The following is a 24,668-nucleotide window of genomic DNA, read 5'->3' on the forward strand; positions in this document are numbered from 1 at the left end:
AGAGATACGAGGGGTGGGGGGGATTTTGAGCGAGGTGGTGGTGGGGTTCGTGTGTCCAATCGCCGACAGATCGGGCCCTTTCCCGCTTTTCACTCGTCCGGATTCCCCGATAGCTCCCCGGGGGACCGAGGATGGCGTGGGCTCGCCGGATGACTGAAGGGCTAAATTCGGACGAAAACGAGGAACCGGAGGCACAACTGGATCGAATTTCGCCATCCGAATGGAAAAAACATCGCTCGGGACCTCATCAGGGAGACGAGTGGAGATGCTCTTAGCAGATGAATTTCTTGAAGTCGAATGTTCTTTGGCGATTCGTTCACTACTCCGGCTGATGCTTTTCCCCGTTTATTTGAACGAGATTACATCATCATAGGAGGGCATATCCACTCCTGTCTCAGAGCATGAGACAGGTTCTTCCTATAGCGCCACCTAGGCTTTTTTGATGTAACCATATATTTATTAGACGATATGTTTACAGTGATCACACATATGATCATCACACAAGATAAATATTTATGTCAAGCAACTTTACACAAGAAAACTCACAAGAAGTAAAACTACAAGTTCACCCTTGAATTGAAGCAATTGAGCGGTAATTATGTGTAGGAGTAAAATAGGAGTACTGCAGAACAAGCCAAGAAATGTCATCCGTATCTAGATAAAGTTGAGGACATGTTCCAACATTTTCTGATTAGGAGCCACATTCTGGCTGGCGATAGTTCAAGCAAACCGGTGTGTAACATCACACGCTTCAAACATCACACGCTTCAAACACTCTTGGAGAAATATATAGGTCACAGCATAACGGAGATATAAAATTATAGGCAGTCAACTGAAAACACAACCTAGGCAACCGTTCAAACCATAAATAGCATGTTGCGGCACCGTAACAGTACACACCTCGATGATTTGTTACACAAACATCGCTAACACAAAGTTTTGATAACGGTACTTGCTTCTGCTACCAATATTACATGGACATAAGACGATATTGATGATCTTCACTCTCCAAAACAGTACTATCCTCAGCTACTCTGACGCGGGTCTCAATACAGAAAACACTCTTCAGCATCACCTGAAAAGCACAACAGTTTAGAAAACAGTTAGTGCCTCGGATTACGGAAACGGTTTAGTAGCCAGGTAACAAAAGAGCATTTCTTAAAGATTGCATCCCCTTCAGGAAGGAACACGCCTGCAAATACAAAACAGGCAGCTTCAATAAAAACAGACATCACAACAAGCAACACTAAGTAATTATTATTAACTGCGAGCTCTAATTCAAATACCACCCCAGTTCATGTGTCACATTGATCGATGCATGTGGATGTCGATACATGGATATGCACATCCTGCCAATGCGTTTGGAGATCAGATTCTTACTTTTGTGGAGAGAAAAAAAATACAACAAAATTGCAACAGGAAAATGAAAACACAAGTTGTACACCACTTGCTACTGCTTAAATGCTAAAATGCCATGTGCCCTGACTCAATAACAAGGGGCAAGGACTTCCAGTCTCCTAGTGGTGCAATTATGTATCCATACCTAAACACTTAACCCAATATCATTCTGAAGAAAGATATTACAAAAGCATATGATATCATGAAGTGCTAACAGAAAATCGATTAACGTTTAAGAACTATAGCTACAAAAATTGTTGTTTGTATTTAAGTAAGCATCCCTCCAACAGGAGGATCACTGCTCTAAGGCCTACTGGCATAGCCAGGATCATGATGTGAATTTATTCAGGAAGATCACAAATTTAAGGAAAAGCACAGTAAACTAAAAAGGAAATTAACACATAAGCGGAACTGAGCACCCAAAACTAGAAAAGAATTAATGCATGATCCAACATTACAAACTTATCATTAAGAATTAAGAAATAAGAATGACTCACGTTGATCACACAAACATGGCTAGCTCTGGACGGCTGAAGATATTGTCCCCGTCGTCGCCCAGTGCAGGGTAAGAAGCAACAAGTGCATCTTGTGCACCAATATACAGTGAATTGTAGATCTTCCAATATACTTCACGTACTTTCCTTGCTGGGTGGAAAAGTCCTTGGAGACAATAATTCAGAACCACAGCTGCACCTAGAGCAACTCTCATCCCCTCAATGGCCTCCATGACAGCATTTATGACATGGGGAGATGTCTCAAATATATTGGGCCAGACAAAGTTAAGCAAGTGGACAAGAGCATCCTCACAGCCCAAGCCAGCAACTCCTAGAGCCATATGTTTAACAGCAGATGCAGCAGTCTGTCTGTGAACTAGATCCCTGTCCATTAAAGCATCTTCAAGCAAGGGAGTGACAGCATATATGTAATCTTTCCCCATCTCGCCAATATACTCAAAGAGGAATGAGAGAGATTTCAAAACACCATTCTGGACATTGAGCTCTGGAACCCGGTACTCATTCATGAGGGCAGGTAAAACTGTGAAAGGCGAGCAAGTTTCAGCAACAATAGCAATTGCCACAGTAGTGCAAACACGGTTCTGTCTCTCCTGCACCTTCAAGTTATTCAACAGAGTGGCCAACACATCCTGTGGCCCAATCGCCTTCGCAATATAACCAAATGTGTTCACAGTAGCTCTTCTGATGCCCTTCTTGTGAGCCTTCAACATTTCCAGCAGCTCAAAACAAATCCTCATCCACTCCCTAGCTGGTACAAATTCTGCTCCACGGTCAGCAATCCTACCAACTAGATCAATGCAGTTCTCTTGGACCTTCTCGTGCCTATTCTTCAAGATGGGGGTCAGCCGAGGAAGAAGATCCTTGATAGGCGGTGTCATCTTGGTCATACCAATAACATTCACAATAGCCTTCAAAGCTCCAAGAATTGAACCCAGGACCTCAGGATACTCCTCTCCCAAGTACTCATACAGCACAACACCCAGGTGACCCATAAGCTGCTCCTCCTGGCACTGCTTCATCACAATGGCTATCCTTGAGATCAAATCAGCAGCTTGCTGCCTAACTTTTGCACTCTTATTGTTCAACCGCCACTTGATGGTACCACATATCTGAGGAAGGTAAGGCTTGACCCTCTGGCCGAGTGCATTCACAACAGCTCCGAAACCATTAAGCATGACATTTGCATCATCACTTGTCTGCTCTTGGAAAGCATACAGGATGCCATCGATAAGCAGCTCCTCTAAACGAGGATCAATATCTGAGGCACCCAAATTAGCCACCACCTTCTCAATTGTTTCCATCACCATTCTCCTGTAAGGCTCACTTTCATCTTTCAGATCCTCAACAATCTTACCAACAATACCAGTAACTCCCACCTTGTTTGCCATCTCCACAGTTGTTTCCACGAGTTGCTTATAGTTCCTACGATCTAAAGCCATCCTCCTAACCCAGAAGTGTTTGAAGAATTCTGGAAGGATGTCGGACCGGATATAATCAGCCTCTACACCCTCTGTGCTGACACACTGTTTAACAACCTTTAGGACAATCTTCTTCATCTCTTCATCTGGTGACTGGAATTCCCTAATTAGGACTTGCATCACCTCCTTCGTGTAGTAACTGGCATACAGAGCATCCATAAGAGGGATGATGAAACCAATAGCCTTCAAGAAGGCAGCAAGGACCTTTCCACGGTGAGATCTGATACCCTTCCAGAGAGGCTTCAACACACTATCAAAACTTTCTATGCCATAGGGCGCAGCAGCTTCAGCAAGTGCAGCAAGAGAGAGGGCAGTGATCGTCCGTACTTTCTGGTTCTCATCACTTAGACCATGCTCAATGATCTCAACTAGACTCTTAAGGTGAGGCAGAACAGCGCAGCCCATGAGAATAGCAATCTGCTGACAAATCTTGATACCAGTGTGCCGAGCTTGCCATGACTTCTTACTCTGACAGACAGCCTTCAAAAATGGGAGGAGGGCAGGGATACCCAAAGCAGAAGCCACCACACTGAAGGCCCTAGCAGTTGTATTCCTCACATACTCGTCAATGTTATCAATATCTGGTCTCATGGCGGCAATCATTGTAGCAAGACCAGCAGCTTTGCTCAGGTTAGAGATAATCTCCCTGCCCTCAACACGAGCATAGTAATCCTCGTCAATCAGAAGTGGTTCAATAACAACCAGAATCTTGTGCACAAATGGACGGACCAGCTCATCGAGTTTATACAGCACCCTATCAATGACCTTCACCAGGAGATGCCGCTCCTGGTCCTCGAGCGTCGGCTGCATGAGCAATGGCAGGATTTTGTTGAACAGAGGACCAGCACCAAACTCCCGCGCTTTGTCAGTGAGCTGCCGAAGTGCTGTCTTTCGCTGCGGGGGCGTGCCATTCTTAACCTTGAAGAGAAGTTTCATGATCTTCCTCTCCTTCTGCTCCTCCGGCGTTAGCTGCTCCTCGCTGTCCTCATCCAGCAATGGTCCAAAGTACTGGTAATCTTCCGGCTTCATGTCTGGCAAGCCACCGCTCATTTCCTTGGGCACATCATACTGCTGTCCACGATTCTCCTCTGGAATGTTATAAAGTGGTGTGGTCAGAGGCGTTGGCGTAGCAAGCAGCTTCCTTGCCGGTGTGCGTATGGGCTGGTATGAAGCTGGAGGTTCGAGAATCTTGTACCCCTCCTGCGGGAGCATGGCGTCAAGCTCCTCATCGGTGAGAGGCCTGTTGCGCTCCTCAATGTCCCGCTCCCACTTCATCAGCTGCCACTGCTCCGGAGTCACGGCGCCTCGAGCGATATGGCCAGGTGTTGGCGTTGCGAGGTTTTCTGCCCCAAACGGCGTCGGCCCAGGAGTGTAAGACGCAGGCGTCGCTGCGGTGCCACCAGGTGTTGCACTCCCCATACTGGCCGGCGTCTCATCCCACCGCGACCTCTGCTTCTTGGGCGTTGGTGTGACAAGCCCGCCAGGTAGCTTAGGTGTAGCATCCCACGCTCCAGAAGGGGTGGCTCCTGGAGTGATGCCGCCGGCTGCGGGAGTTGCGTCTGCATCAGCCATCCTCCCTGGAGTTGGCGTCTCATCCCATCTGTTCCTCCTCACAGAGGGCGTGGCATCTCCCACACGGCCAGGGGTGGCGTCCCAGCGTCCGATCCCAGGAGTCGCGTCAGGGGCATCCCAGTCCGAGGCAGTCTTGGCCTTCTTGGCCCCGGCAGCAGCAGCAGCAGCATCGCCGTCCTGCGACTGATCCCACCTGTTGCGCCGCTTGGTGGCTGCCGCTGGAGGTAGGTCGGGCGCAGGCTTCTTGTCCTTGGCCTTCTCCTCCTCCTCCTTCTTCTTCTTGGCGATCTCGCGCAGGACGTGCTCCTTCTCCTGCTGCACCTTGCTCTCGCGCATGGCGTCGCCGTAGGTCCGGACGGAGGGGTCCGGGGTGGCCTCCCCGGCGGCGAAGGGGTCGTGGCGCGCGGGCGAGATGATGCGGTCGAGGCGGCGGCGGCGGTAGTCGTCCTCGCGGTCGATGATGCGCTGGGACTTCTTGGCGGCGGCCCCGTCGTCGTCGTCTGACCGGGGGATGTCGGCGGCGGCGAGGGCGTGGCCCGTGTAGGACGCGAGGCGGCGCGCGGCGGGGTTGGCGGCGGCGGCGGGCTCGTCGTCGGGTGCGTCGTCCTCGGAGGCCGGGATGGAGGTGTCGTAGCCGGCGAAGCGGTCGGCGCCCGAGCTGCCCCCGCCGTAGAGGTCCTTGTCGAAGGTGACGGAGGAGACGGCCATGGGCGCGCCGGCCGCCAGGGCCTCCTCCAGCTTCCGGCGCTCGTCCTGTGCGTGCGCGAGCTCCGCGTCGATCCCGTCCATGGCGGCGGCGCGGGCTAGGGTGTCGCGTGGGAGCGAGATTTGGGTGGGGAGGGAGAAGGGTTTGGACTTGAGATCGGGCGAACCACACCTAGCACTTATTATGATATGAGTCCAAGGAAAAAAAACTTTCTTTACGAAATATCCTCGCCGTTGGTTCGGTCAGCGAATGATCTGAACGGGGCTCCCTTGGGAAAAAATCCTTTTTTTCACGGACGGATCAAGAGTTAAATCAAACGATATCAACTATTGTGGTAAAGAATATGTAGCTTATGATCTTATTTCTTATAAGTTGTTTGTTGAGCGGTAACCATGTTTCTGGGGACGCCATCAACTATTACACATTTGTTGAATATCATGTGAGTTGATATGCATGTTCGTCTTATCTGAAGTAAGGGTGATTTATCATGATCAAATGGTTTGAGTATGCATATTGTTAGAGAAGAACATTGGACTGCCAACTAAAGTCATGTATTATGGTGGAAGTTTCAATTTGGACAATATTATCTGTTGTTGAATGCTTATGCATTAAAGAGGAGTCCATTATCTGTTTTCTATGTTGTCCCGGTATGGATGTCTTTAGTTGAGATTTATCAAAAACGAGAAATCAAATGCGATCTATCTCCATGGACCTTTGTACAGGCGGCATAGAGGTACCCATTTGTGACACTTGGTTGAAACATATGTTATGCAGTGATAATCCATGTAAATCCAAGCTAATTAGGACAAGGTGCGAGCACTATTGGTATTCTATGCATGAGGCTTGCAACTTATAGGATGTCTTATGCATAACACATATGAATTATTACTACTATTGACAAAATTGTTTCTATGTTTTCAAAATAAAAGCTCTAGCACAAAAATAGTAATCCATGCTTCCCTCTGCGAAGGGCCATTCTTTTACTTTATGTTGAGTCAGTCTACCTACTTCTTTCTATCTTAGAAGCAAACACTTGTGTCAACTGTGTGCATTGATTCCTACATACTTTCTTATTTGCATTCATCATATTACTTTGTGTTGACAATTATCCATGAGATATACATGTTGAAGTTGAAAGCAACTGCTGAAACTTATATCTTCCTTTTGTGTTGCTTCAAAATTTTCTACTAAGAATTTATTGCTTTATGAGTTAACTCCTATGCAAGTCTTATTGATGCCTGTCTCGAAAGTACTATTCATAAAAACTCTTTGCTATATGATTTAGTTGTTTAATTATTGTCTTTAGCATTGCTTCGAATCACTTCATTCACCTCATATGCTTTACAATAGTATTGATCAAGATTATGATAGCATGTCACTTCAGAAATTATCCTTGTTATCGTTTACCTACTCGAGGGCGAGTAGGAACTAAGCTTGGGGATGCTTGATACGTCTCAAACGTATCTATAATTTCTTATGTTTCATGCTAGTTTTATGACAATACTCACATGTTTTATACACTTTATGTCATTATTATGCATTTTCCGGCACTAACCTATTAACGAGATGCTGAAGCGCCAGTTCCTGTTTTGTGATGTTTTTGGTTTCAGAAATCCTACAAAGGAAATATTCTCGGAATTGGACGAAACGAACGCCCAGGGTCTTATTTTTCCACGGAGCTTCCAGAAGACCGAAGAGGATACGAAGTGGGGCCACGAGGCGCCCAAACCATAGGGCGGCGCGGCCAGGGAGGGGCCCGCGCCGGCCTATGGTGTGGGGCCCCTGTGCCTCCACCGACTCTGCCCTTCCGCCTACTTAAACTCTCCGTCGCGAAAACCCTATTACCGAGAGCCACGATACGGAAAAAGTTCCAGAGACGCCGCCGCCGCCAATCCCATCTCGGGGGATTCAGGAGATCGCCTCCGGCACCCTGCCGGAGAGGGGAATCATCTCCCGGAGGACTCTACATCACCATGATCGCCTCCGGACTGATGTGTGAGTAGTTCATCCTTGGACTATGGGTCCATAGTAGTAGCTAGATGGTTGTCTTCTCCTCATTGTGCTATCATGTTAGATCTTGTGAGCTACCTATCATGATCAAGATCGTCTATTTGTAATGCTACATGTTGTGTTTTATGGGATCCGATGAATATGGAATACTATGTCAAGTTGATTATTGATCTATCATATATGTGTTGTTTATGATCTTGCATGCTCTCTGTTGCTAGTAGAGGCTCTGGCCAAGTTGATACTTGTGACTCCAAGAGGGAGTATTTATGCTCGATAGTGGGTTCATGCCTCCATTGAATCTGGGACAGTGACAAAAAGTTCTAAGGTTGTGGATGTGTTGTTTCCACTAGGGATAAAACATCGATGCTTTGTCTAAGGCTATTTGTGTTGATTACATTACGCACCATACTTAATGCAATTGTCTGTTGTTTGCAACTTAATACTGGAAGGGGTGTGGATGCTAACCCGAAGGTGGACTTTTTAGGCATAGATGCATGCTGGATAGCGGTCTATGTACTTTGTCGTAATGCCCTAAGTAAATCTCATATTAGTCATCGTGATATGTATGTGCATTGTTATGCCCTCTCTATTTGTCAATTGTCCAACTGTAATTTGTTCACCCAATATGCTATTTCTTATTGGAGAGACACCACTATTGAACTGTGGACCTCGGTCCATTCTTTTACATCTGAATACAATCTACTGCAATCATTGTTCTCTGCTGCTCATTGCAAACAAACATCATTTTCCACACCATACATTTAATCCTTTGTTTACAGCAAGCTGGTGAGATTGACAACCTCACTGTTAAGTTGGGGCAAAGTATTTTGATTGTGTTGTGCAGGTTCCACGTTGGCGCCGGAATCCCTGGTGTTGCGCCGCACTACACTCCTCCGCCAACAACCTTCACGTGGCCTTCATCTCCTACTAGTTCGATAACCTTGGTTTCTTACTGAGGGAAAACTTGCTGCTGTACGCATCACACCTTCCTCTTGGGGTTCCCAACGGACGTGTGCTTCACGCGTTAACAACGTATCAATGCCCAACACTGTCTACAAGAATAGAAGTGTGCGTAGACATCAGCCACCGCCAAACTCCAACACCGTCTAGACGCACGTGGGAAGTGACGCTGAACCTCCACCTTTGCTAGATCAAAATAAGTACCATTGCCAACGAGGCTTTGTGAGTCGGCAAGCAGGCTCGCTGCAAGCAGCAAGGCACTTGTCGATGTGGCACATCGACCGAGGGACATCCTTGTGCTACCTTGGACCAAGATCCACCGTATCCCATCGACGAAGTGGGGGATAACGACAGACCCACCACGATGACCAACATCCTTGCTCCAGCGCATCCACCTCGTCCTTGCCCCCGGCGCCGCCGTAGATAAGACGAACACCATCGACACGCCGAGAAACTAATTTCGCTAGAGCTGGAGATTGGAGAGAGGACCAAGCTGTTGATCTGAAAGATCGACAAGCATATGTTGCCATCAACTCCGAGACACCGCTGTGAAGGCCGTCGCCAATGTGGAAGTAGAATTGAGGCAGATTTATTCGCCGGGGCACCACTCCCACCACCCCATTGACGCGACAAATTCTAAACCTAACTACTAAGGCAAAACTCAATATATTAGTTTATGGTTTTTGCCTCCATGTTAACAAAGATAGCAACGTCTGTAATAAGTGATCTTCAGCCTTTATAACCTACAATTTTATAATAGAGTTATCCTAGTATTTTCATAGGAAGTATATCCACAAGTATATCGTTGCACGAAAGAGTTTTGCTTCTATCCTTGGAAACTACTCTTCCCTGCAACTACGTTGTCACAATACGCAAAAAGATTTCACACCCGAACTATGCTTTAAAAATATCCTATTATACAAGTTGCTATGGATTTTTTGTGATTTTAAGAATGGACTAAAAGTAACTAGAATACAAATTAGACAAGAACTAAACTAGAACAAAAATTAAACTATAGGGAATTTACACGTAGGATTGACTAGAATGAAAGGTGGTTTGTAGGCTTTCGGTCTCACTAGTACTAAAGGGAGACTATGTGTCATCCATTATTATACGAGAGGTTTCTTGGATAAAAAATATTCCCCTTATGATTACCAGGCTATCACACATGTGTGCACTATGTATAATCCTTGGGCTATCACTCACAAGACAATAGTACACTTTCGGACCAAAAAATCACATGCACTCATCTTTCTACTCTATATATGCAAATACTAGGTTGGCGACATATTCTAACATCGCGCACTACATCATACCTCAACCTATAACTAGATCAATCACTCAAGCATGGATGAATAATAAAACATAGATGCATATTTAATTAAGGTCACAACCATGCTCAACTTACAAATACACAGGGTAGGGGGATGTGGGCATTGATGGACATGGTGATGATGGTTGGCGTGCACAAATCCTAACCAAGAGCCAAATGGTGATGGCGACGCTCCCCTTCTCCCCCTCTTCCTCTAATAATTTGATAGTGGTGGTGTTGAAGATCTATCAATGGAGGTGGCACGACGGCTGGGCTCCGTCGTGGAGGCTTATGGAGGGGATTGTTGGAGGAGGCTAGGTTCTCCCCATCCTTAAATAGGCTCCATGAGGTTGATTTTGGGATCCTTGGAAGCTCCGCCGCGAATACACCCATACATATTCACAAAATAGGTTTGGTTTGACGTTACGGGCCCAACGGTGGGTGGTACGGGCTTTCGGTACAGTCGCCATGTCCATACCAATGCTCATTAAAGTTTTTGGTTTCTTTCATATTTTGGGTGTCATTTCATCAAATAAACTTGATGATTGAGGTGTTCTTTGTCTTGTTGGATTCGTATGGACGAGGGCTACAACACCATGGTCTTGAATCTTAATTATCTTGTGACGGGATAATGTCACTTTTCCACTGAAAGTGCATGGAGCCTCCATGTGTGGTTTTGGTAATTAATGACAATCCCTATGGACTAATGTTTGCATTGAGTTATATTTGTAGGAGTTGTCCATAGGCAATTCTTGAACCATATGTTGGCTTCAAGGTTGCAATAAGAAGAATTTGATGAAGGATATCAAGTGTCAAGTATGTCTTGAAGATGAAGATGAAGTGAGCCATCAAGTTACTTCAAGACATCAACATGTTTGTATTAGGTTGCAATAAGAAGAAATTGATGAAGGATATCAAGTGTCAAGTATGTCTTGAAGATGAAGATGAAGTGAGCCCTCAAGTTACTTCAAGACATCAATATGATGAAGAATGAAGAAATGAAGTGCAAGTTCAAGATGAGCCAACTCGAAGAGATCATAAGCTTGAAGCTTGCCATGGAGAAATGAAGTGCTAGTTCAAGATGAACCATCTTGAAGAGATCCTTTGATTGACTCTTGCCATCCATATGGTGATCATGGATATGTGAAGTTGCGTCGAAGAAGAAGCTCTCCCATGGTGGTTTATGGGGGAGCAATCTACAAGACTTTGTCAAGCAAGCACAAGCAAGAAAAGCGTTCCATCTTGTTGCGGTCAAGATCGTCATCATCGAGCTCAAGTGGAATGCGCAAGTATAAGGTTTGCTCTTGATAGGGTTTCTTTCTCACCGGTCTCATAGTGTAGTTGGAGACCGGTTTATAGTTTAGTTGCCGTACTATCAAGAGGGCTCTCGAGTGACTAACTCGATCGTATCCTTCGGAGAGCTCAAACCTTTGCATCCTTGCATCATCTTTCTTGTTTGTTATTTGTATCTTATCCATATGGTGTTTTAGAGCTTGTGCTTATTCTCATTACAATCTCTAGTTCATCGAAAACGGATTCCGCATTAATCACTTGTTGCGTTTTCGATATTGGAGTTTTTCTCGGTTTCTCGTATTGAGAGGTTTCACTCTAAAATACATAGAAAAATCTACCCCACTTGTTCTTAAGCTTTTCACTTTTTGTGGGGTAGCTCTTGTCATCTTCTTTACAACAAAATTGGTTTCACCCAAATTCGAGTTTTCTAACTCAAGTTGTTGCATTTTCGAGGTTGGAGGTTTTACCGGCATGTCTTTTTTAGATAGGTCAAACCTTTCATCATTTATTTCTATCCTAACTTACTGGACTATGATGGTTCCCTGCATGATCTTGTAGAGCTTGTTACTAGCTTCGAAACGAGCCCAAGATCATCAAAATCGGAGTCCGGATGCAAAAGTTATTCAAGTTTCCGTGAAGCAGTTTTTTGGCCGGAAGTTGGCCGGAAGTTTCGGTGGCCGGAACTTCCGCCCTACTTCCGCCGAACTTCCGGAAATGACGATTCTGCACGTAGAAAACATACTGTAAGCTTCCCGGGGACGCCCTACTTCACCCGGAAGTTGGCCGGTACTTCCGGGGGGCGGAAGTTCCGCCCCAAATGACCGGAAGTTCCGGTTTTGACGAGTTTTGTGCATAACGGGCAGATTTCTCTTGCCCTATTTAAGGGGGTCTTCTTCTCCAAAGTTCCCCAACCGTTTGAGCTCGTTTTTGCCTCCATTGTTGACCTTCTTTGAGCTTGCTATCTCCCTCTCCCTCCCATGATTCTTGCATCTTTTTGAGAGAAAGATTGAGGGGATCTAGATCCACACTTTGACCAAACCAAATCATCTCTTTGTGAGTGAATCTTTGGGATCTAGATCTTGGAGAATTGTGTGTTCTCCTCTTTGTTCTTCCTCTCTTATTCCCCCAATAGCTTTTGTAGCTTTGTTGGAATTTGAGAGAGAAGGACTTGAGCATCTTTGTGGTGTTCTTGCCATTGCATTTGGTGCATCAGTTTGAGTTCTCCACGGTGATTCGTGGTGGTGAAAGCAAGAAGGTTGTTACTCTTGGGTTCTTGGAACCCTAGACGGATTCTAGACCTTTGTGGTGATTTGTTGGGAGCCTCCGATTAAGTTGTGGATGTGTGCCCCAACCTTTGTGTAAGGCCCGGTTTCCGCCTCGAAGGAAATCCCTTAGTGGAACCGTGACCTAGGCCTTTGTGGCGAGGGTCACCGGAGATTTAGGTGAGGCGCCTTCGTGGCGTTCGGTGTGTGGTGTGAGTACCGCATCTTGGGGTGAGGCCTTTGTGGCGTTGGTGTGCATCGAGCAACCACACCTCAAGGTGAGCCTCTTGTGGCGTTCGGGAGCACTAAGCAACCGCACCTCTCCACCGGAGATTAGCACTCGCAAGAGTGTGAACTCCGGGATAAATCATCGTCTCCCGCGTGCCTCGGTTATCTCTATACCCGAGCTCTTTACTTATGCACTTTACCTTGTGATAGCCATCGTGCTTGAAGTTATATATATCTTTCTATCACATACTTGCTTGTATTGCTTAGCATAAGTTGTTGGTGCACATAGGTGAACCATAGTATATAGGCTTTGGGCTTGACAAAGTAAAACGCTAGTTTAATTCCGCATTTGTTAAGCCCATCTCGTAAAAGTTTTAAATCGCCTATTCACCCCCCCTCTAGGCGACATCCGTGTACTTTCAGTTGGTATCAGAGCAAGGTCTCTCATTCTTAGGCTTCACCGCCTTGAGAGTAAAGATGTCGATTAGGGGATTAGCGCACAATAACTTGTTTATATTTGATGGCACAAATTATGATCTATGAAAAATTTATGTGCTTAAAATCTTACGGGGTATGTCCCCGGACATGGAGCGATTTCTTGGCATGGGTTTTTCTTCTCCTAAGGATCCTCAAAATTTATCTCTTGAGGAGGAGAAAAACTCTTGCCTCGATGCTCTTGCTTCTCATGTGTTTTCCGTTGTTGTGAGCAATGTAGTTACTTCATCAATCATGCCTTTTGGGAGCTCTCATGAATTATGGACAAAGCTTCAAGACAAATATGATGTGTCCAATATTATTAAGGATGATTGTATTGCTTCCACTTCCGGCCGTGATGAGTTCTCATCTTCATCCACTTCACCAATGTGTGGCAAGACACAAAGTAATGATATGGTGAGTGGTGATGGAAATTGCAATGTCGGTATTGAGCTTACTATTGATGATCCTTCATCTATATCTCATTCCAATGGTTCATCTCTGGACTTAAACACATCTAGCACTAGAAATGATTTACATGCTTGTGTTGACAGTCCTTGCATATCATGTGTAAGTTGCTTGAATAAATCTAATGATGATATGCTTGCTTTGTCTTGTGGCCATGATAAAAATGCTTCTATTTCCTCTAGTTGTTGTGTGACTAACATTGTAGAGGAAACCAAAGATTCTATTGGTCAAGACAAGATCTTGAAAGGAGCCTCAAGTAACTCCTCATCTTTATCTCATGGTTCTCATATGTGCCTTATGGCCAAGGGTTCCACGGTATCTCCTACCATGGAACCTCATACTTCTCGTGGTGATAAGGATGAGGATGTTTATGAAGAAGAGGATTGGGTTGTCTCTCTACGCGATAAGGGTAAGAGTGTCTTCAAGGTTATTTGCAAAGATAAAATTGCTTGCTCTCACTTCTTTGAAATCTTGACTACCGCTATTGAGAGCCAAAAACTTATTTGGATGCATGAGAACACCATTGATAAAAAGGGTGCTCTTGAACGTGAGTACGCCAATGATGTGGCATCTCTAAAGGATGAACTTGAAGAAGAACAAACCACCAAGGAAGCTCTTGAGGAAACCTTTGCTCTAGAATTGTCTAGAGAAAAGGAAAACCATGATAGAGCTCTTGAGGTGGAAAATGAACTAAAGCTAAAAAATGATAAGCTTGTGTTTGTTAATGCTAAACTCCTTGAGGATTTTGAGCAACTCAAAAAGGGCTCAAGGGTTATTGAGAGTGCGCTCACCAAACTCACCGAGTTGCATGAGCAACTTAAAGCTTCTTATCTAAAAGAGCATGACAAATTGCCTTCTCCCATTGCTATTAATAATGATGCGTGTGCTACTAACTCTACTTCTTGTGAAGCATCTATCTTGAAGGAGGATGTTGAGCTAAGGGCTCAACTTAAATTGCTAACTAGCAATTATGGGAAATTGGAAGAAAATCATGGAAAGGTTTCTAGCTCCTATGAGGATCTTCTAGCCTCTCATGATAGGCTAAAGTTAGCTCATGAGGCTATAATATCTAAGGCAACACCTTGTGAGCCTCATGTGGGTACTAGCACTACTACTCGAAATGTTATATTGCCATGTGCTAGTCCTAGTAATTCATCCACTCATAATATTGCTAAATCTTGTGATGAATTATCTTCCTTGCCTTGTTGCTCTAACAATGAAGGTTCTACTTCCTCTAGTACTTGTGTTGTTACTAACCATGTAGAGGAAATCAAAGAGCTCAAGGCCCAAGTCTCTTCTTTGAAGAACGACTTGGTAAAGGGTCATGACTGGAAATGCAAACTTGACAAGATGTTAAGTGTGCAACGATCCGCCAATGACAAGAGTGGACTTGGATTCAACTCCAACAACAAGAACAAGTCCAAGAACAACAAGATTAAGAAGGGCCAATTACAAGTCAAAGACCCGGCCAAGATTGTTTGCTTCAAGTGCAAAATTGAAGGGCATCATGTTAGATCTTGCCCTTTGAAGGAGAAGAAAAAAGGGAAGCGGCCTCAAGCTCAAACTCATATTCAACCTCAAGTTGAAGAAATGCCACTTCCCAAGAAGATTCAAGCCAATGCTCCCATTGTGGAGAAATCTAGTGAGAAGAAGGAGAAGAAAAGAACTTGCTACATATGCCGTGAGAAGGGCCACATCTCCTCCTTTTGCACTATTGGTACCTCATCCAACTCTATCACCATTGATGATGTTTATTCTCTTCGTAAGGATGAGGGTGGCAATGTGTTTGCCAAATTTTTTGGTGCTCAAAGTGGTGTCAAGAAAAGAACCATTTGGGTTGCCAAGCCTATTGTGACTAACCTCTTAGGACCCAACTTAGTTGGGGACCAACAATCGAAAACTTGATCAATAGGTGATTTTTGGAGGGCATTGGAGACTTGGCTACATCATGAAGAATTAAGGGATCTTCATCATTTATATTATCTCAAGCCAAGTCTTGGTTATCTTGCTTCTATCATATATTCAATGTTCCTCCTTGCGGTAACATGTGCTCAACTCATTTATATTCAAAGTTACTTGCCCCTTTGCATGTGTTAGTTTTGTTCCTAACATGTGTGTGTATATGTTGTGCTTCCTACTTGCTTTTCTTGAGAAATCAAGTCTATGCATGTTGGGTTGCACACCATGTATTTGTGTTTGTGTTGGAGCCTCTTTGCATCTTGTTGTATCTTATATGGCTCTTATGAGCAATTAATGGACTATCCCATTTTGGGGAAGTGATATTCCTTTGGGAATTTCATGATCCTAACAATGTGTGTACATGAGGAATATCACTTAGAATTGATATTGCAAGATTATCTAGTCTCTATGTGATATGTCATATTCATGAGAAATTCAAATTCTGTTGTCCATTAATATCTCTAGTTGGATCTTATTTGCCTCTTGTGAAAATAAATTCCTTATCACATTATGGGGGAGTAATAAGCTTTGTGCATATTACAAGCCTAGAAAATGTGAACATTTGAGGTTGTGTCACATAGAATTGATATTGTAAATTATCTCTCTCCTATGTGGCATGTTTGCTCAAACAAACTCCAATTTGCTTAAATAGCTTCATTGCTAACATCTTTGTGGATCTTATTTGTGAAAGTTTTTCTTGGCATGGTTTTTCACAACGTGTCCCTCAATACATTTTTGGAAAACCATGTTCTTCAAGTCATACTATTAATTGCTTTGCATGTTGGTATGAATGCTATTAATTGCCTTGCATGTTGGTATGACTAAATGAAGCTATCAAGAAACTTTCTTTGCATGATGGTTAACTCTTATCTTTTACCATATGCTTTGTTCGTTGTAAATATGATCTTATGTATACTTACAAACTACCACCGGGAAATATTTTCTAATACCTCTTGTCCTAGGACAATTGGTAATCAATTATGAGGTAGATATTTATTGATCATATCTACATTGGCTCTTGTGTTTAAATTGCCTTATTTATTGCCATGAATTTGTTGTGCTTTGACTCCCATGTGTCTTCCTTGCATCTCATGGATCTAATTTGTCTATTCAAACTTTCTCAGCGTTTTTAGTAGATATAGGTAGCGTGATGATCCTAGTTTTGTGCATTTTGTATCCATATTCTAAATCCTAGATAATGCACTAATCTTGGGAGAGCTCTCCTATATTTGTTATAATGCTTAAACTTCTTTTGATCATTATCAAAAATTTGGTTTTGGGAGACATAAATTTTCTTTTTGGTACTTTGTGCCATCATAAAAAGTGTCGAGGGTTTGGTTTATTTGCTGGAACCTTGCTCTCTTGGGAGTTGGTTATCTCATTCCTTTGTGCTTAGGCTTAATTAGCTTCTTATAATGAGATAAGTCTTTGGAGTCAATCTTGTGTTGATTTGATTCTTTGATATAATTTGGGCAACCATTGTCTCTTGATTTATTTGGTGTTATGTCCAAATTGTATCTTCCATTGGTCCTTGAAAGTATTGATCATGCATATTTAATATATGTATATCTTATGGCATGTGTCACTTTCATTGATCCAATATATAGGGTAAACTCCATCAAATCCTAATTTGGCTAAGATGTGCATGAAATTCAATTTCATATCTATATGCACATAGAATTGTGGAGTTTGTCCTATATGTTGTAGTGTGTCTAACTACTTCGGACCCAATTAGTTTGGGGACCATTTTGTACTTACCTTTGTGTTAGGTACAATGGATATGCATTGAATGTTTGTCTCACTCTTGGAAATAAGTGGTGACTCAATGGTAACTTGAGGCAAGCTAGGATGGTCAACGAACACATATCTACTACATCCACACTAATGCTATCTTGGTAACAAGTATCTTCTCATGCATACTTTTCTTGTATCCAACATTATGGTTGCATCTTGGCATGAATCTCTTGATTTGCAAATGTTGTGCTTCTTGCAAAAGTCTTAATGAAACCTCTTTATTGTGAATGTGAGTAATTTGAGATGAGTGCATTTGTTGGGAAGTATTTTAAATCATGCTCATGATTCATCCATCCCAACTATGCCTATCTAGCAATTTTATTGCATATCAATTCCTCAAGGCTCTCACATGTGCAATATAGATGAAAGTGCAAATTTAGTTACTTCTTTTGGTATCCTCGTTTGTGATACTTGTTGCCTTTCTCAAATGCATCCCAACTATCTTCTATCCCTTGTTGATATTTGTGATGTATTTTAGTTGTTTGTGGTTGAAGTTCATGAATGTACAATAAGATAAAATTGAGCCTTTGGCCATGCTATTAAGCACAAATTCTTATTGGTATATTGCATGACTTTGTCTTGGATATCATACTATTTTTCTTGCGTATCTATTTTGTGTGTGCATGTTTCTTTGTGGATAAATATCTTTGTGATATTGCCCACTTAGAGAAACTTATACACATAAGAGATGATACATCTCCTTTTGATATCTTATTTATTTATTGCGTGTTGATTGGTCATGCTAAGCAATATAATTCATTGAAGACTATGATGATGCTTTTTTGCTCATCCTTGTAATAGTCTTATAATATGCTTTATCATGCCTTTCACATATCCTCTTGGTTGAGCCTTTTTATTATGGTGCCTCTTACTTGTTGCTCAACCATTTGTTTGTTTCAAGTGTTAAGCTTAATTTTCTATCTATGATCTATTGCAAATGTTTGTGTTTTAAATGGTAATAAGGGAGTGAGGATTCCATGTTATGCATATTGTATTCAAATGCAACATTTTAATTTATACATGTACCTTGGGGAGCTTCCTCATTTTATTTAAGGCACTATTTTGTGGTGATCATTAGAGTTTGATTCACTTGGTATCTTTTGTTTTTGAATGATATTATGGGAGTGATGATTCCATGTTTGTGTACTTTATACTCCAATGCAAATTTTCTAGTTTTGTGCACAAACCTTGGGGAGCTTCCTCATATTATTTAGAGCAATCTTCTTGATCTTATCATAATATCTATCTTTCTTTTGGTACCTTCTTTGTGGTTCATTTGGTTGCTTGCTTCATTTGTTGAAGCTGCTTGACTTTGTTATATTTTTGCAATCTTTGATCCTTTCTATAGTGTGATTCCTTCCGAATATTCGTCATTGGCTACGTGCATTTGATTCCACTCAAATTATGAGAAATGCACACGCTATGGAGGAACTCTCACTATATTGGCCTTCTAAATTTTTCACCCATTTCGGCAATTGGTGCCAATGGGGGAGAAGTTTGTAGGGTTTAAGGGAATTTGGTTATGTATTTGCTTTGTGCTTAAGCATCTGCCTTTATTGCATTGCATCTTGTTGCTTTGCATAGTTGAATAGTTAGAGGAAACTCCACTAGGCTTTGAATGCCAATATATGCAATGAAAGTCAAGATCATTCACACATGCATATAATATGGGGGAGTTTGCTCTATATATTCAACTTGTTTGTTACTTCAATTCCTTATATAAACCCACTCAAAGAGATTGTCATCAATTACCAAAATGGGGGAGATTGAAAGTGCATGGAGCCCCCATGTGTGGTTTTGGTAATTAATGACAATCCCTATGGACTAATGTTTGCATTGAGTTATATTTGTAGGAGTTGTCCATAGGCAATTCTTGAACCATATGTTGGCTTCAAGGTTGCAATAAGAAGAATTTGATGAAGGATATCAAGTGTCAAGTATGTCTTGAAGATGAAGATGAAGTGAGCCATCAAGTTACTTCAAGACATCAACATGTTTGTATTAGGTTGCAATAAGAAGAAATTGATGAATGATATCAAGTGTCAAGTATGTCTTGAAGATGAAGATGAAGTGAGCCCTCAAGTTACTTCAAGACATCAACATGATGAAGAATGAAGAAATGAAGTGCAAGTTCAAGATGAGCCAACTCGAAGAGATCATAAGCTTGAAGCTTGCCATGGAGAAATGAATTGCTAGTTCAAGATGAGCCATCTTGAAGAGATCCTTTGATTGACTCTTGCCATCCATATGGTGATCATGGATATGTGAAGTTGCGTCGAAGAAGAAGCTCTCCCATGGTGGTTTATGGGGGAGCAATCTACAAGACTTCGTCAAGCAAGCACAAGTAAGAAAGGTGTTCCATCTTGTTGCGGTCAAGATCGTCATCATCGAGCTCAAGTGGAATGCGCAAGTATAAGGTTTGCTCTTGATAGGGTTTCTTTCTCACCGGTCTCATAGTGTAGTTGGAGACCGGTTTATAGTTTAGTTGCCGTACTATCAAGAGGGCTCTCGAGTGAGTAACTCGATCGTATCTTTCGGAGAGCTCAAACCTTTGCATCCTTGCATCATCTTTCTTGGTTGTTATTTGTATCTTATCCATATGGTGTTTTAGAGCTTGTGCTTATTCTCATTACAAGCTCTAGTTCATCGAAAATGGATTCCGCATTAATCACTTGTTGCGTTTTCGATATTGGAGTTTTTCTCGGTTTCTCGTATTGAGAGGTTTCACTCTAAAATACATAGAAAAACCTACCCCACTTGTTCTTAAGCTTTTCACTCTTTGTGGGGTAGCTCTTGTCATCTTCTTTACAACAAAATTGGTTTCACCCAAATTCGAGTTTTCTAACTCAAGTTGTTGCATTTTCGAGGTTGGAGGTTTTACCGGCATGTCTTTTTTAGATAGGTCAAACCTTTCATCATTTATTTCTATCCTAACTTACTGGACTATGATGGTTCCCTGCATGATCTTGTAGAGCTTGTTACTAGCTTCGAAATGAGCCCAAGATCATCAAAATCGGAGTCCGGATGCAAAAGTTATTCAAGTTTCCGTGAAGCAGTTTTTTGGCCGAAAGTTGGCCGGAAGCGCCCTACTTCCGCCGAACTTCCGGAAATGACGATTCTGCACGCAGAAAACATACTGTAAGCTTCCCGGGGACGCCCTACTTCACCCGGAAATTGGCCGGTACTTCCGGGGGGCGGAAGTTCCGCCCCAAATGACCGGAAGTTCCGGTTTTGACGAGTTTTGTGCATAACGGGCAGATTTCTCTTGCCCTATTTAAGGGGGCCTTCTTCCCCAAAGTTTCCCAACCGTTTGAGCTCGTTTTTGCCTCCATTGTTGACCTTCTTTGAGCTTGCTATCTCCCTCTCCCTCCCATGATTCTTGCATCTTTTTGAGAGAAAGATTGAGGGGATCTAGATCCACACTTTGACCAAACCAAATCATCTCTTTGTGAGTGAATCTTTGGGATCTAGATCTTGGAGAATTTTGTGTTCTCCTCTTTGTTCTTCCTCTCTTATTCCCCCAATAGCTTTTGTAGCTTTGTTGGAATTTGAGAGAGATGAACTTGAGCATCTTTGTGGTGTTCTTGCCATTGCATTTGGTGCATCAGTTTGAGTTCTCCACGGTGATTCGTGGTGGTGAAAGCAAGAAGGTTGTTACTCTTGGGTTCTTGGAACCCTAGACGGATTCTAGACCTTTGTGGTGATTTTTTGGGAGCCTCCGATTAAGTTGTGGATGTGTGCCCCAACCTTTGTGTAAGGCCCGGTTTCCGCCTCGAAGGAAATCCCTTAGTGGAACCGTGACCTAGGCCTTTGTGGCGAGGATCACCGGAGATTTAGGTGAGGCGCCTTCGTGGCGTTCGGTGTGTGGTGTGAGTACCGCATCTTGGGGTGAGGCCTTTGTGGCGTTGGTGTGCATCGAGCAACCACACCTCAAGGTGAGCCTCTTGTGGCGTTCGGGAGCACTAAGCAACCGCACCTCTCCACCGGAGATTAGCACTCGCAAGAGTGTGAACTCCGGGATAAATCATCGTCTCCCGCGTGCCTCGGTTATCTCTATACCCGAGCTCTTTACTTATGCACTTTACCTTGTGATAGCCATCGTGCTTGAAGTTATATATATCTTGCTAGCACATACTTGCTTGTATTGCTTAGCATAAGTTATTGGTGCACATAGGTGAACCATAGTATATAGGCTTTGGGCTTGACAAAGTAAAACGCTAGTTTAATTCCGCATTTGTTAAGCTCATCTCGTAAAAGTTTTAAATCGCCTATTCACCCCCCTCTAGGCGACATCCGTGTACTTTCATCCACCCTTCAAATGGCTAAGTCTTGGTGCATGTAACTCCTGCATAATGCATCCTCTTGGCTCCTTTCACTGTGGTTTGTTCATAAATATTTAGAACACATACACACACCAAAGACAAAGAAAAGTGATAAAATCTTAATAAAACAACTATTGTGCAAATATCACATGTAAATGAATGGAAATAAGCAATCGTGTATATAATGGACATAATAATTGCTAGATGGAGCATGTGATGAGGGATTTCATATAAAAAAGTATATTCAAAACACTATATAAAATCTACTCATCAAGATCTTCGTTTGATGATGAGATCTCCTTCCCGATGCAAATGGTGGTGTTGCAAGATTAATTTTCTCTAGGTATGGGCGATTTGCACAAAAATAACCCAAAAGTGAAAGAAAAGCACAGACTAACCCTCCGGCGAAACTATTTCACCAATCTAACCCTTTTGTGTGGCGCCCCTTCCACGGGCGCCACACATGCACATGTGGCTCCCCTCCTGCCGGCGCCACTGACCCAGCCGACGTGGCCCCCTCGCCGCTGAGCTGGTGCGCCCATCCGACGTGGCAGCATGTGTGGCGCCCCTCCCAACGGCGCCACACATGCACTTGGAATTGCCCAACCATACTGTGAGACAAATGCTCTGGGACTTAGCCGTTTTGCGAGGCTCGATGTGTGGCGCCGACTCCACTGGCGCCACACTAGCATCTGTGGCGCCGATTCCACGGGCGCCACACATAGAGGCTCGCGAAAACGGCTAAGGACTTATCGTCCGGAGCCCCCTGGATGTTTTCGACCCAATGTTGATATAAGTTGGCATATGTGGCGCCGATGCCACGGGCGCCACACAAGCACTTGTGGCGCCAGTTGGAAGGGCGCCACACATTGACTTTTGTTAAAAACATGAAAAATCCTACCAAACTCCAACAGTTACGAGTACAACATTGGACACAACAAGTAGCAATTTCATGACATACACATATAACACTTCATAGGTCACATTGGAGCACGTAGATTGAAACAACAAGTAGCATTACAGACCATGGTTCGACATGACATAGGGTTCACAAATCGATACTTATGAATATAGAGTTCACAACAACACGTGGGCACATCCTAGTAGCGTCCTCGACGTGCCGTCCTCGCGGGTTGCTTCCGGACGGCCATCCTCTTCGTCCGCTGCCGTGGCTGCTCCTGCTGCTGCTCCTGCTGCTGCTCCTGCTCCTACTCCTCCTCCTCCTCCTCCTCCTCCTCCTCCTCATCCTCCTCCTCCTCCTCTGAAGAGAACGGCTCGTCGTTCCTCATCTTCGACAAAGCTGATCTCCGCCGCGGCCCCTCGTCCTCCTCAGTGACAACCTTCTTTCCTCGGTTGACATAATCTTCCGGAGTGTACCGGTTTGGACCCTTGCCCCTTGGCTTCAACTGGTAAGCTGACCGTGAGGCTTGCTTCGAGGTACGCTTTGGAAGTATGGCTTGACTCAGAATTAGCTCGTCCTCAGGAATCTTCACAGACACGAACACATGAGATTACAAAGTTGAAATTAGTAAGAACATGTTTGACAGCAACAAAATAGTCCATACCTCCCGCTCTTCTGAAGAGGAAGATGTAGCGATTTCGGCTTCCCGGCAACCTAGCAAGCTGGCTAACCGCCGCATCTTTCGTGCAGTGTTCTGCGTCATCCCGTTCATGGTTACAAATCCACCACATCATAGTATCGTACATTCAAAGTTGGTGATCATACCTTAATGAAATACCGCAGTCGGACAAAGTGCTTGTCATCTCTCCCGCTCTCGCTCCCACATAACCTCGCACTCCTCGCCTGTTTTTTCGATCTCCTTCCGCTTGTGACAAATATAGCATACACAATTGAAGCGTTCACATGGCAATGTAGATGATGTACTAGTTAGTGAGAGAATAGAATACCACGAAGTTCAGCTCGGAAGCAATAGAAGTCGATCTCCCTCTCGCGAGCAAATGTCAGGTCGGCTTTGCCCAACCTCATCGAATCCGGATGGGGTCGTCCAAGATCTCCTCAGGATACGCGTGCTTAACTAACTCGATACGCGTGTTCTCATGGAACCACTCGAGGTAGTTGTTGAAAGCGGCGAAGTTGTGAGGCACAATCTGCTCAGGGCCAGCATTCCATGCCGCTTCCAAACACTGTTGGAACGCTGCGATGTGGCCGCTATGATGGACTGGCTAATTTGTGATCTTCCTCTGCCGCTGCCTATCAAGCCTGCAAGAATCAACAAGTTAGTTTGTACCTCTTCTATCAAGAATCTTCCATCGCATGATTCCAGAAGTTTACCTATGAAGCGCCTTGTCCGTGTCTTGCCACACTGGTGGGCACTCCTGATACAGCCCAAACTTGTCTCATCACTCTTTGCGGCTGGTGGTGTTCAACAAGCCACATGCATATGAGTGGGCAGCGCATACGCGTAACCGCGCCTCCTCCGTGCACTTGTGGTTGAGGTCAGTCATCGACGCGCCAATACGGTAGTAGCTACCATATGGCTCCCATTCCACCTGCAGCATACAAACATCTCAGAATTTAGAACATGTCAGTAGAATCAATGAAAACTAGGATTGCAAAAGAGTGATCGGTTACCTGCTCAGCGGTAAGAGTGTCCAACTCCGCAGTGTACTTTGCATGTACATGATCTTTGGATCGCCCGACATCTCCGAGACATTGTCCCAAAGGTATGCCCAAGTGGGCTCCCGATCAGGAAAGTGAGGGTAATGAGGCCATGGCCTCTCGTTGAGTACCCTAGGCCGCCCAACTGATAGGCGGTCCCAGCTCCATACGGAAAGTAGGAGCATGCATCCACCAATACCGCCGCTCCCAGTCCTGCTCCCAGTTCTGCGACAAGCTTCGTCCAACTGCGCACGTAAGACATTTGGTTAGTACTCTGTCTAGCACACTACTATAGGA

The 24,668-nt window shown here is 43.9% G+C and overlaps 1 non-coding gene across 4 annotated transcripts; it reads right to left on the reverse strand.

Moving 5' to 3' along the window:
* Positions 1 to 792: 792 nt before the first annotated feature.
* Positions 793 to 5,825, reverse strand: LOC127293920 (uncharacterized). 4 transcript variants are annotated; one of them, XR_007846233.2, is made up of 3 exons: positions 1,896 to 5,825; positions 1,287 to 1,349; positions 1,074 to 1,192 (listed from the first exon to the last, which is right to left on the reverse strand). It is a non-coding gene; the product is annotated as an uncharacterized protein (transcript). The 4 variants fall into 4 exon arrangements; XR_007846234.2 differs by having other exon boundaries at positions 1,077 to 1,192; positions 1,290 to 1,349; XR_011742823.1 differs by lacking the exon at positions 1,287 to 1,349 and having other exon boundaries at positions 793 to 1,075.
* Positions 5,826 to 24,668: the final 18,843 nt, after the last annotated feature.

Source organism: Lolium perenne, chromosome 4, assembly GCF_019359855.2.
Source record: "Lolium perenne isolate Kyuss_39 chromosome 4, Kyuss_2.0, whole genome shotgun sequence".
Lineage (NCBI taxonomy): Eukaryota > Viridiplantae > Streptophyta > Magnoliopsida > Poales > Poaceae > Lolium > Lolium perenne.